Raw genomic sequence first — 14,944 nt, forward strand, 5'->3', positions numbered from 1 at the left:
GTAAATAATATATTGTATGTATTTTTCTAAACTTGCTTTCTTTCATTCAGTGTTGTATTCTTGAGACTGTCCTTAGTCATTGTTTCTCAATTTTTTTTAAATTATCAGTTCCCTAAGGATCCCTTTTATTTATTTATTTTTTAGGATCCTTTTTAGACATTTTTATCCTAATCATCTCCTTCCTCCCCCATGAAATTTTGATACTACAGATAGAAGTCTGTTTATGTACTGTTGACTTTTGAAGGGCCACAAGTGATTGCAATATCTCAGATTTCCCCATCTTTCCAAACCCATTTACCCTCTAAATCATCCAATGATCTGGTTTAATGTATTGGTTGGTGTTTGATATTCTGTTATATAGATAAATAACAATTTATTTCTCTATAATCTTATCAGTAGACATTTTCACCTTTTTGCTATTACAAATATTGGTGTTATGAACAGTTTTATACATATATGTATAAGTTTCTCTGGTTATATATTTGGGAGTAGAATTTCTGGGTCCAAGATAATGCCAAAGTGTTTTCCAAAGTGGTTTTTTCCAACTTATACTCTGTCAGCAGTACATAAAAATTTTTGTTGCTCTTCATCTTCACCAATACTTAATATTGTCAGACTTCTTAATTTTTAAAATCATTTATTAAAATTATTTTTAATAAGTTTAGATTTATAAAAATGTCATAAAGTGTTCCTGCATACTGTTCACCCAGTTTTCCCTGGTGTTAACATCTTACACAACTATGGTAGCCTCATCAAATTGACCTCTCCATATTGATTTCATATCCAGCAAATTTGTTAAACCCTCTTATTATCTGGATTATTTATCTCTGTTTTTTTTTTAATTACTATTTTTTAAAATTTTATTTACTGGGGACCTGGGTGGCTCAGTGGGTTAAACCTCTGCCTTCGGCTCAGGTCATGATCTCAGGGTCCTGGGATCGAGCCCCACATCGGGCTCTCTGCTCAGCGGGGAGCCTGCTTCCTCCTCTCTCTTTCTCTCTCTGCCTGCCTTTAAAGATTTAAAGATCCCTACTTGTGATCTCTGTCAAGTGAATATATAAAATCTTAAAGAAAAAATATTTTATTTACTAATTTATTTATTTGAGAGAGAGAGAGAGCGTGATCCCGGAAGAAGGTGGGCCTCAGAGACAGAGACTCTCAAGCAGACTCCACACCAACTGAGGGCCCGAATGGGGGCTTGATCTTACAATCATGACCTGAGCCAAAACCAAGAGTTGGATGCTTAACTGACTGAACCACCCAGGTGCCCCCCATCTTTAAAGATTTTTTTTTTAATGTATTAGAAATGTGCACGCATGTGAGTGAGGGGAGGAGCAGAGGGAGAGAATATTCTAGAAGACTACCCCCTGAGTGCTGAGGTTGACAGAGGGCTCAGTTTCATGACCCATGAGATTATGACCTGAGATGAAACCAGGAGTTGGTTGCTCAACAGACTGAGCCATCCAGGTGCCCCTGCTTTGGGTTTTCTACATAGAAAATCATACTGTCTGTGATTAATGTAAAATTTTTCCTCAGTAACTACCTTTTTAACACATTTATTCACGAATCAGGATCTTCTGGTACAATATTAATGGAATTGGTGTTAGAAGGCATCCTTGTCTTTTTCCTGATGTGAAAATGAGTGTTCCTAATTAGAGCATTTAGTTGTATCATTTAGTTGTATCAGTCTCAGTGAGTGAGGTTGGCCTGTAATTTTTCTTGTTTGGTTTCTGTTTTAAGGGTATGTTGGCTTCATAAAAGAATCCAGAGTGGGAAGAGTGTTTCCTTTTTTTCAATACTCTGGAATAGTTTATATGAAGTTTAAATTAGTGTGTTTTGCTTCCTATAACATGCATGTAAAATAGCCTGGTGTTTTCTCTGAGGGAAGTTTTCTGGTTTTTCCTGTCAACTTTATTTTTTTTTTTTAAGAAGGCTCCATGCCCAGTGTGGGGTCCAACATGGGGCTTCAGCTCACCACCCTAAGTTTGAGACCTGAGCTGAAATCAAGAGTTGGACACTTAACTAACTGATCCACCCAGGCACCCTTTTCTTGTCAACTTTTGATAATTTTCCTGGGTATTATCCCTGAATTTTCGGAATTGTTGGTATAGAGATACTCATTATACCCTTTTATTTTTACTCTTTTGGAGGAGGGTGCAACGGATTTTTGTTCTTAATTCTCTCCTACTACTTACTTTTAAACATTTTTTAAGAAAGATTTTATTTATTTATTTGAGAGAGAGAGAATGAGAGAGTGTGTGAGAGGGGAGAGGTTAGAGGGAGAAGCAGACTCCCTGCTGAGTAGGGTGCCCAATATGGGACTCGATCCCGGGACTCCAGGATCATGACCTGAGCCAAAGGCAGTTGCTTAACCAACTGAGCCACCCAGGCATCCATTTTTAAACATTTTATTTTGGAGAATTTTGAACGTACACACAAAAATAGATAAGATAGCATAATGACTGCCATCACTTAGCCCTAAAAATCACTAACTCATTACCACTTATGCTTTATTCACACCCTAGTCCTGTCCCTTCTTAATATTATTTTGAAGCAAAATCCAGGCATTATATGATTTTATCTATAAAAATTTTAGTATGGGGGCACCGGGGTGGCTCAGTAGTTTGGGTTTCTGCCTTTGGCTCAGGTCATGATCCCAGGGTCCTGAGATCAAGTCCCACATTGGGTTCTTGCTCAGCAGGGAGCCTGCTTCTCCTTCTCCTTCTGCCCCTCCCCCTGCTCATGCTAAGCTCTTGCTCTCTCTCTTGCTCTCTCTCAAATAAATAAAGTATTTTAAAAAATTTCAGTATCTGGAGGGGGGCGTGAAATAGGTGAAGAGGATTAAGAGTACACTTATGAGCACTGAGTACTATATAAAATTAAATCGCTGTATTGTACGTCTTAAACTAATATAACACTATATGTTAAGTATACTGGAATTTTAAAAATTTTTCAGGGGCGCCTCGATGGCTCAGTTGGTTGAACGTCTGACTCGAATCGGGCTTGGGTGTTGATCTTGGGGTTGTGGGTTTAGGCCCTGCATCAGCCTCCATATTGGACATGAAGCCTACTTAAAAGTTAAAAAAAATTTTTTTCAGTATGTATCTCTAAAAAATAAAGGTTTTCTTTATTTTTATATTTAAGCATTTTTTAAAAGATTTTATTTATTTGTCAGAGAGAGAGCACAAGCAGGGGGAGCACAGGCAGAGGGAGAAACAGGCTCCCCATTGAGCAAGGAGTCCCATGTTGGACTTCATCCCAGGACCCTGGGATCGTGACCTGAGCTGAAGGCAGACATTTACCTGACTGAGTCACCCAGGCATCCCGGTTTTCTTAATTTTTAATCACACTGTCATTATCACATCAAAAAAAAATTAAAAATGATTTCTTCATATCCTCAAATATGGTATTAGCATTCAAATTTCTAAATGTCTCAAAAATATCCTCTCTTTTGAATGTGAGGGTAATCTGTCTGTGACAGCTGTCACCCCACTTATCACTAGGTTTGATTTGACTGATCTGGCTGCTCGGTGGGTATCCTTTCCTCTCTCACCACTCCATGTGTGTCCCTACTGAGGCTGTTCGCTTGGTCGAAGAGGACAACCTTCCCCAATAGAGGAGGAACATTCTTCTGTCAAGTGTAGAGGAGTAGCTTCGCTCCCCTGCTAAAATCTCGAAACAGGCTCTCAGGGTCCATTTATAGAAGAATGTAGGCTAGTCAAACTTCCAAGACTCCAGACACATCCAAATGAGGCACTGCATGTGACAGTCTTTCTTTCTTCCTGCCTTTCCTTTCTTCCTTCCTTCCCTCCATCCTCCCTTCCTTTCCTCCCCCCTCCCTCCTTTCTTTCTTTCTTTCTTTTTTTTTTTGGATTTATTTATTTATTTGAGAGAGAGAGTACACAGCAGGAGGAGCAGCAGGCAGAGAAAGAAGCGGGCTCTCTGCTGAGCAGGGAGCCTGATGTGGGGTTCAATCCCAGGACCCTGGGATCATGACCTGAGCTGAAGGCAGAGGCTTAACCAACTGAGCCATCCAGATGCCCCCAGTCTGCCTTTAAAAACAATAACAACAACAACAAAACCTCTTTTAAACTTTACAGTGTATGAAGTTGTATCTTTTCATTTTTATTATTATTTCTTAATTTCTTCTTAGGTACTGGTTTATAATAGTTTTTTATTGCCTGGATATTTGTGTGTGTGTGTGTGTCTTGTGTTTTTGTTTTTGCTTTTAAAGTAAGCTCTAGGCTCAGTGTGGGGCTTGAACTCATGACCCCAACATCAAGAGTTGTATGCTTGGGGCACCTGTGTGGCTCAGTCAGTTAAGGGCCTACCTTTGGCGCAGGTCATGATCTCAGGGTCCTGGGATCAAGCCCTGGGTTAGGCTCCCTGCTACTACCCCTCCCATTCCCAGTGGGGAGTCTGCTTCTCCCTCTACCCTCTCTCCTGCTTGTGATCTCTCTCTGTATATAATAAATGAGATCTTTTTAAAAAAAAAGAGTCCTATGCTCTACTGACTGAGCCAGCTAGGTTCCTCTCTTTTCTTTTTAAAATAAGTATAAATTCAGACTTAGGGAAGCTTTCCTTTGTCTTGAAAAACAAAACAAAATAACAAAGCTTTTGTATCATTTACTAACCTGATTCCATTCTCTAAAATTATTTATTTATTTAAATTATTCACTTATATTTTTTTATGAGACAGGGAGAGCAGGGGAGGGGCAAAGGGAGAGGGAGAGAGAGAATCCCAAGCAGGCTCCATGCCCAGCATGGAGCCCCATGTGGGGCTCAATCTTCTGACCCTGAGATCATGACCTGACTTGAAATCAAGAGTCAGAGGCTTAGCTGAATGAGCCACCCAGGCATCCCTTAGTTTGTTGTGTGGTTTTGGTTTTTTGGGGTTTTTTTTGTAAGATTTATTTATTTATTTGAGAGAGGGGGAGTTAAAGAGAGAGCACAAGCAGCGGGAGAGGCAGTGGGAAAGGGAGAGGATCTCAAGCAGACTCTGTGCTGAGCTCAGAGCCCTGCGCAGGGCTGTATCCTATGACCTTGAGATCATGACCTGAGCCAAACTCAAGAATTGGATGCCTTACCCACTGAGCCTCCCAGGTGCCCCTGATTTCTCTTTAAGGAAGAAGTGGTAGTTATATTGCAAAAGTAAAATTTCTACCATGAGTGATGCAGTTCTAAGTCTGGTGGCACTAAAAGGAGACAATAGCATTGTTGCCAACATTATAATCTGCTGATGGCATTTGTGGGAAAAGAAGCCCTTGCAAATTCCTGCACAACAGTCAACTGCTAGGAAATTCTAAAGTGTCTTACAGGCCAAAGAAGGAATGAGATTAGTAAAATGCCTCAACAGAGCTTGAATAAAGTACTGGATTTGAGAGTTCCTGAAGCTTGGATATGTAAAAATAGGGTGGTAAGTTGGGTCATGCTTACAGTGGTCTCAAGTTCAAGTAGACTGCTGTGATAATACACCACTTCACATATCTCATACTTTTTAAGGGGCTTTTCTTTCCCTCAGTAGGTGCTGGCAGAGGGTGTGCTCAGTCATTTTCAATATAGATGCCTAGACCCAAAGCCAAGCATAAGAAAGGAAGAGATACAGAATGAAGACAGTCTGCGGGGGAAAAAAAGCCCCTTTCTTCCTGGTTTTGCTTTTCCTCATGCTCAGAGAAACAGAATGAAAACTGAAGTGGAACTCCCTGGGGGAAGGGTTTCAGGCCTTATGGACCAGTCAGACATATAGGCTGTACTTTCCTTCAGAGCATCAACTTTTCTAACTTCTGACTGAGACCTATGGTCTTTGCTGCTGTACGTTTCTACATTAGATGTATAATCTCCCCATCTTTCTGTGGGGAAGGACTGTCGCGTAAGGACTTCCCCTTGAACTACTACTCTGTCCTGATTCATGTTTGCACTCAAAAGAATCTCTTCATGTCTCCAGCATAGATAGAGGGCAAGGAAGACACTTGGGCCAGCCCCCCATTTTCCCCACTGCCATTATCATTGCCATTGCTGCTGTTCGTGGTAGCTCCGCCCAGGAATCTTGCTCACCTAAATGGTGCTTTCCAACAAGGGAAGAATTAAATACAGGGAATGTAATTCATTCCTTTCTTGATTTTCAGTTTTATTATGACACAGTACGACGAAGTTTGTTGGTTATTATACTTTGTTACAGAGAAAGTAGTTCTTTTATTCAACTGAAATGCGTTTGCTAAAGAAAAGAGCAGTAATAATGAATAACTAGTTTATTGATATTTGAATTTTTTAATGTGTTTTTAATCTCTAATTTTGAATGCCCAATCTGTATTCCACATTGTTAGGTCTAAGCCCTGTGTTTTATCGTGTGTTTAAAACCAGGAGATTCCTTTTTTGACTAATTGGTGGAAATGTCTCCTATGATACAAAGCGTCAACATGAATCATCTTTAAGGCACTTTGTGTTAAACATTCCATTGACACATCTTAAAGCCATTATGGTCATTCTTCTAGAGGAGAATGATTGGGCTGCATGATGGTGCATGTCTGTTACATAAGGTCTGTAGTATGATTTCCAGGGGTAAAGTGTTTGTCTTCAGCTACCTGAACACAAGGTCAGGGTGAAACAAATTGCCTACCTGTCAAAGTGGAGCTAGTTTTGAAAACCTACAGGAAAGGAGGAGGGATGACAGCTATAATCTGTTGGAGGAAGGGTTTGGGCATATAGATTTGCAGAGACTAAAATAGTATTTTGTTCTCTGAATTAGAAAAAGAAATGGCTGGGATAAGTGCCTTTTGGATTTCTGCAGATAGTTTTTTCTAGGATTTATGTTTTGTGATCATTTTTGCCTTACTATATTTGAGATGATTTTTCCACTGTACTGGTATTGAGAAAAGCACTTTATTGAGGCTTATAGTATTGTGACTGGTGTGGATTTTTTTTAATAGACTGTAGAGCAGTTTTACATTCACAGAAGTATTGAAGAAAGGTACAGAGATTTCTCATATACTACCCACCTGCACACATGCATGGCCTTCCCCATTATCAGCATCTCCCATCAGATCTGTACATTTGTTACAACCGATGAACCTCTGTGGATACATCATTGTCACCCAAAGACCATAGTTACAATTTACTTTTGGTGTATATTCTGTAATTTGGACAACTTTATGATGGCATATATCCATCACTATAGTATTACACAGAGTAGTTTCACTTTCCTAAAAATCTTGTGTTCTATGTGTTTGATCCTCTGTCCTTCCTCACCCCTGGCAACCACTGATCTTTTTACCATCTCCATAGTTTTTCCTTTTCCAGAATGTCATATTTATATGTTGGGATATATACATACATAGTTGGGGCAGTGCGATATATAGCCTTTTCATACTGGCTTCTTTCTCTTAGTAATATGCATTTAAGTTTCCTCTGTGTCTTTTTATGGCTTGATAGCTCATCTCTTTTTTAGCACTAAATTTTTAGCACTCCTTTGTCTGGGTGTACCACCGATTATTTACCCATTCACCTATGGAGGGAGATCTCAGTTGCTTCCAAGTTTTGACAATTAGGAATAAATCTGATACAATCATCCATGTGCAGGTTTTTGTGTGGACATGAGTTTTAAACTTCTTTCTGTAAAATCAAGGAGTGCGGTCTCGTAAGAGTATGCTTAGTTTTGTAAGACATTTCCAAGCTGTCTTCCAAAGTGGCGGTACCATTTTGCATCCCCACCGGCAATGAATAAGAGTTCCTTTTGCTCCTTAGACTTACCAGCATTTGGTGGTGTTTGTGTTATATTTTGGCTATTTTACTAGATGTGTAGTGGTAGCTCATTGTTTTAATTTGCATTTCTCTGTTGACATATGATGTGGAATATCTTTTCATATGCTAATTTGCCATCTGTAATTCTTTGGTGAGGTATCTGTTAAGGTGTTTGGCCCATTTTTTAAATCAGATTGATTGTTTTCTTATTTAAGAGTTCTTTGTATATTTTGGATAATAATCCTTTATTAGATGTGTCTTTTGAAATTGTTTTCTTCCAGTCTGTGGCTTGTCTGCATTCTTTCAATGTTGTCATAGACAGACATTTATGATCTTAAATTCCATCTTATCAGCCATTTCTTTCATTGACTGTGTCTTAGTGTTATATCTAAAAAGTCATCACCAAGGCCAATGTCATCTAGGTTTTCTCATAAGTTATTTTCTAGGAGTTTATAGTTTGTATTTTACACTCAGGTCTATGATCCATTTTGGGTTAACTTATTTAAGGTGTAAGGTCTATGTCTAGATTTGTTTTTGTGCATGTGCCTGTCTAGTTGTCCCAGCGCCATTGTTTGAAAAAACTTTTTGTCCATTGTTTGCCTTTGCACCTTTCTCAAAGATAAATTGACTATATTTACATGTGTCTGTTTCTGGGCTCTCTATTCTGTTCCACTGATCTATTTGTTCTTTCACCAAAACCACACTCTCTTGAATACTCTAGCTTTATAGTAAGTCTTGAAGTCAGGTAGTGTCAGCCCTCCAGCTTCGTTGTTCAGTATTGTGTTGGCTATTTTTGGTCTTTTCCTTCTCCATATAAACTTCAGAATCAGTTTGTTAATATTTGCTGAAATTTTGATTGGGATTTCATTGAATCATAGATGAAGTTGGGAAGAATTTACATCTTAACCTTATTGAGTCTTTATATCGATGAACATGGAATATCTCCATTTATTTAGTTCTTTTTAAATTTCGTTCATCAGAGTTTTATAATTTCCCTTATATAGATCTTGTACCTATTTTGTTATATTCATGCCTAAGCATTTCATTTTTGAGGATGCTTATGTAAATAATATTAGATCTTTAATTTCAAGTTCCACTTGTTTATTTCTAGTATATAGGAAAACGATTGACTTTGTATATTAACCTTGTATTCTGCAATCTTGCTATCATTCCTTATTAGTTTTAGGAGTATTTTTGTGGATTCTTTCAGATTTTCATAACGTAGATGATCATGTCATCTGTGAACAAGACAGTTTTATTTCTTACGTAAAATAACAAAAATTCAACAGAGTAAATTCAAGGATATATTAGCTTTCTTCAGTGATTCATGAGTCATGCAGCATCTCATCTAGCAAATAGAAAGGAGCTTCAAAGAGCTGCAGAAAGGGAGAAGTTTTTAAAGGTAAAAAGAAGTGGGACAAGGAAATCATAAACAAAAGAAAGGATTATTTCAGGCAAGGTCACCTTTTTTAGGGGGATGAAAGAAATCTATTGCATGAATATCCTCACCAGTGTTGACTAGGAAATTCCAGACTAACTGGTTAGGATCACATTCCTGAAGGAGGTTGAAATTGCAGTTAGGTTAGCCATTAAGTCTTGGTTGGTGACATGGGTTTAGCTCAAGTGAATCCATTGGGGGCCTGTTGCCTTCTTTTTAACAATTCCTTCCCAGTCTGTATACATTTTATTTCCTTGTCTGACTGCATTAGCCAGACTTTCAGTACATTTTTTTTTTAAGATTTTATTTATTTGGCAGACAGAGATCACAAGTAGGCAGAGAAGCAGGCAGAGACAGAGAGAGAGAGAAGCAGGCTCCCCGCCAAGCAGAGAGCCCAATGTGGGGCTCGATCCCAGGACCCTAGGATCATGACTGGAGCCGAAGGCAGAGGCTTTAACCCACTGAGCTACCCAGGTGCCCCTGATGATTGATTTTAGATCTTTCTTCTTTTCTGATATATGCATTTAGTATTTAATGCTCTAAATTTCCTTCTAAGCACTGCTCTTTCTGCTTTGTACAAAATTTAGTAAGTTGTGTTTTTATTTTCATTTAGTTCACAATATCCTAAAAATTGTCTTGAGATTTATTCTCTGACCCTTGTATTATTCAGAAGTATACTATTTAATAACTAAGTATTTTGGGATTTCCCAGCTGTCTTTGCTACTGATTTTTATTTGTACTCCATTGTGGTCAGAAAGCAGACATTGTAAGATCTCTATTCTTCTAAATTTGTAAAGGGTGTGTTTCATGTCCCAGAATGTGGTCTAGGTGAGTATTCCATGTGAGTTTGGGAAGAATGTGTACTCTGCTATTATTGGATGAGGTAGTTTATAGATGCCCATTATATCCAATTGATTGATGTTATAGTTGAATTTAGCTGTGTAATTAGTGACTTTCTGCTGGTTGGATCTGTTCATTTCTAATGGAAGGGTGTTGAAGTCTCCAATTATAACAGTGGATTCATTTATGTCTCCTTGTATTTCTATCAGTTTTTGCCTCCTGTAATTTAACACTCTCTTGTTATATACACATTAAATACACATTAATGTATACACCTTAAAGTGTCTTTTTGGATGTTAAACCTTTTATCATTATGTAATGCCCCTCTTTTTTTTTTAAGATTTTTCTTTTTTTTAAGATTTTATTTATTTATTTGGTAGAGAGAGTTATCACAGGTAGGTGGGGAGGCAGGCAGAGAGAGAGAAGGGAGGAAGCAGGCTCCCTCCTGAGCAGAGAGCCCGATGCGGGGCTCGATCCCAGGACCCTGGGATCATGACCTGAGCGGAATGCAGAGGCTTTAACCTACTGAGCCACCCAGGCGCCCCTTTATTTATTTATTTATTTTTGACAGAGACAGCAAGAGGGGAAATGCAAACGGGGAGTGGGAGGGGGAGAACAGCTTACCGCCAAGCAGGGAGCCCAATGTGGGGCTCAATCCCAGGACCCTGGGATCATGACCTGAGCAGAAGGCAGACACTTAATGACTGAGCCACCCAGGCGCCCTGCCCCTCTTTATTTCTGATAACTTTTCCTGCTCTGAAGTCTGCTCTGTTTGAAATTAATAGAGCTACTCCCACTTTTTTTTTTTTTTTTTTAAGATTTTATTTTTTAAGTAATCTCTCCACCCAGTGTGGGGCTCAAACTTAACAACCCTGAGATCGAGAACTGCATACTCTACCTACTGAGCCAGCCAGGGGTCCCTATTTTCTTTTGATTAGTGTTATCATGGTGTATTTTTCTCCAGCCATTTACTTTTAATATGTTTGTGTCTTTATATTTGGAGTTTCTTTTTTTTTTTTTTTTTATTTTATTTTTTTTAGTTATTTATTGGACAGACAGAGATCACAAGTAGGCAGAGAGACAGGCAGAGAGAGAGAGAGGAGGAAACAGGCTCCCTGCTGAGCAGAGAGCCCTATGTGGGGCTCGATCCCAGGACCCTGGGATCATGACCTGAGCCGAAGGCAGAGGCTTTAACCCACTGAGCCACCCAGGTGCCCCATATATTTGGAGTTTCTTATAGACAACATATAGTTGAGTCTTGTTTTTTGATCCAGTCTTATAAATTCTGTCTTTTAATTGGTGCTTTTAGATGATCAAAGGGATTATTAATAATTGAATTAATATCTACCATATTTTTAAAACTGTTTTCTGCTTGTTGCCCATATTCTTTGTTCTTCTTTTTGTCTTCCACTCTTTTTCTGCCTTTTGTGGTTTTAATTAAGCATGTTGCATGATTCCATTTTCTCTACTTTCTTAACATATCCATTACATTTCTCTTTTTACTTTTTTTAGTGCTTGCCCCAGAGTTTGCAATATACATTTACAACTAGTCCAAGTTCACTTTCAAATAACACTGTGCTGCTTCATGAGTAATGTGAGTACCGTATCATAACAAAATAATCTTAAGTCCTTCTCATCTCTGTATCACTGCTATCATTTATTTCCCTAATCTAAGCATGCATATGTGTGTCTGTATGTATATGCATATATATGCTATATATGTAAGCATACATGACTGAGTTGCTATTATTTTTTTGAACAAACTGTTACCAATTGATAATTGATAATTCTTATCAATTAAGAATAAGAAAAATAAACATTTTTACCTTACCTTCACTTACTCCTCTGATGTTCTTCCTCTCCTAATAGAGATCCAGGTTTCTGACTTACATTGTTTTCCTTCTCTCTAATGAGCCTCTTTTAACATTGCAAGCAAAGACAAGTTCACTAACAACACATTTTTTCAATTTTTGCTTATCTGAGATTTTTATGTGTCCTTCATTTCTGAGGGATAATTTCACATGCATAGAATGCTAAGTTGGTGGGGGTTTTTTTCTCTCAACACTTGAAATATTTGAGTTCACTCTGTTATTGCTTGCGTGGTTTCTGAGGAAAAGTTCTATATAATTCTTTTCTTTGTACTTCTATAGGGAAAACGTTTTTAACTCTGGCTTGTCTTAAAATTTTCTATCTTTGACTTTCTGTAGTTTGAAAATGATATGCCTAGGTGTAGGGTTTTTGTTTTGTTTTGTTTTTACATTTTTTTCTACTTGACATTCTCTGAGCTTCCTGAAACTGTTTTTGGTGTCTGATATTAACTTGAGGAGGCTCTCAGTCATTATTGTTTTAAGTATTTCTTCTGTTCCTATCTCTTTTCCTTTTTGTATTCCAGTTACGTATATGTTACACTTATTGTAGTTGTTCCACGGTCCTTGGATATCCTGTTCTTTTTTTCCTGTCTTTGTTGTCTTTGCTTTTATATACTCAAGTTCAGAGATTCTTCCCTTACCCATGTCTAGTCTAATATTATATAGGCCCATCAAAGGTATTCTTCATTTCCATTATAGATCTTTTTGATCTTATGGTTCTTTTCCAGTATTTCTCTCTCTGCTTACATTGCCCATCTGTTCTTGCATGCTTTCTGCTTTATCCATGAGAGTTCTTTGCTTATTAATCATAATTGATTTAAATTCTTGGTGTGATAATTTCAACATCTGCAGTGTCTGGTTCTGATGCTTGCTCCACCTCTTCAAATTTGTTTTTTGCCTTTTGGCATGCCTTGTAATTTTTTCTTGATAGCCGGACATGGTGCACTGGGTCAAAGGAACTGCTGTAAAGGAGCCTTGGGGGAAGGGGAGGGATTTTATAGCCCTATGATTAGGTCAATCTTTTTACTGAACTATGGCCTCTGCACTGTGAAGTGTTTCTCAGTTTTTCCTTTTCCTGTTAGGTGGGATGAGATGGCTGGAGTGGGCTGAGTTGGGTATTTCTCTGCCCGTGTTAGCTAGGCTCTAATTAGTTAGTTTCTCTTAAGGGCAGTCCTTGTTAAGAAAAACGGAGTGGGGGGCGCCTGGGTGGCTCAGTGGTTTAAGCCTCTGCCTTCAGCTCAGGTCATGATCTCAGAGTCCTGGGATCGAGCCCCGCATCGGGCTCTCTGCTCAGCAGGAGCCTGCTTCCCCCTCTCTCTGTCTGCCTCTCTGCCTAGCTCTGATTTCTCTCTGTCAAATAAATAAAATCTTAAAAAAAAAAAAAAAGAAAAGAAAAAAAGAAACGGAGTGGCCTATTGTATTTCAAAATGGTTCATTTCCCTCCCCCTGCCAGAAGCATGAGGGGAATTTTCTTTGGTATTTATTAAGAGCACCTGGTTGAGCTCCTAGAGGTAAATCACACAGAATTGTAGGGGTCTTCCTATGACTGAGTCCTCCTGGAGTTTTTAACTTTGTGTTGGCCACGCTGAGCTTCCAGCTGTCCATCAGCGCTCGCCCCCAACGTGATTTCCACTCCGGTAAGCTGTGACTCCCCATGTTCACCTGTCTTTCTCTCCAGTCTTGGGGGCAGTAGTTTGCCCTGGGCCATTACCTCTCTATCTTACAGATCCTAGAGTAGTTGTGTACTTTTCAGTTTGTTTAGCTTTTTACTTGTTAGGGTAACGTGGTGACTTCAAGCTCCCTACATGTGGAAGTTGCTCTCAGGTTTTCTCTCTCAGTTTTGTCCACACTGAGCCTCCAGCAGTTCATCAGTTTCAGTTCCAGTTCTCCTCCCTGGGCACGGGTTCCTGGGGAGGTGACTGCTTAGGAGTTTCTGCTCCAGTAAGTTATGATCCCCTCTATTGCCTGTTGGTCACTTCAGTCTTGGGGGCAGCATTTGGCCCTGTGACCTCATTTCTCTTAGAGATCTAAGAAGTTACCGATTTCTCAGTTTGTTCAGCCTTATTGCTTGTTGTTAGGATAGAGTGGCACCTTCCAAGCTGCTTCTTTTTTTTTTTTTTTTTTTTTTAGATTTTATTTATTTATTTGACAGAGGGAGCACAAGCAGGGGGTATGGGAGAAAGAGAGGCAGGCTTCCCTCCGAGCAGAGAGCCCGATGCGGGGCTCAGTCCCAGGACCCTGGGATCATGACCTGAGCCGAAGGCATACACTTATTGACTGAGCCACCCACACGCCCCAACCTTCCAAGCTTCTTAAGTGTTTCCCAGAAACCAGAAGTTAAAATGACCTCAAGCTGAGACTTTACAAGGATCTCATTTTGGTTTTAGTTACTTTATCCACAGGCATTATTCCCCAGACTTGGACATAAGTCATATGGTTACAATTTCCATACCTTAGATGTGAAGGAGTCCCAGTCTACTTCTGATCATTCCTTCTTACTGACACTCACCATCACGTGAAGGTGAAACATATTTCTATAATTCCTGTGAAATGTCTGTATGGAATCTAGAAGCTGGGGCTCTTGTTCCGTGGCGCAGTACTCAGAAGGCATCACCAATTCTTTCTCTTGGTTTTTCTTGAAAAGGAGAATGGCCTAGAAGTGTTTATTACTGTCTAATTGCATAGCCTTAGATGAATCATTTTCCTGAATATTCTTCAGATTATTTATAAACTTTAGTGTTTTTTTTAATAATTTTTTATAAAGATTTTATTTATTTATTTGACAGACAGAGATCATAAGCAGGCAGAGAGGCAGGCAGAGAGAGACAGGGAAGCAGGCTTCTCACTGAGCAGAGAGCCCGATGCGGGGCTCGATCCCAGGACCCTGAGATCATAACCCGAGCCAAAGACAGAGGCTTAACCACTGAGCCACCCAGGCGCCCCTAAACTCCAGTTTCTAAGGAAGTTATTAATAATGTCTGCCCATTTTACAAGGAGTTTGTGAAGATTAATTAATTTCTGTAATGTTTAAGGCCTTCAGGGATTAATTTTTAATGTGCAA

The 14,944-nt window shown here is 39.1% G+C and overlaps 1 protein-coding gene across 4 annotated transcripts in view; it reads left to right on the plus strand.

Moving 5' to 3' along the window:
* Nucleotides 1–14,944, plus strand: part of BCL2L13 (BCL2 like 13) — a 79,957-nt gene that overhangs the window by 46,292 nt on the left and 18,721 nt on the right. The window lies entirely within an intron of this gene.

The sequence above is a fragment of the Martes martes genome, assembly GCF_963455335.1.
Source record: "Martes martes genome assembly, chromosome: 8".
NCBI lineage: Eukaryota > Metazoa > Chordata > Mammalia > Carnivora > Mustelidae > Martes > Martes martes.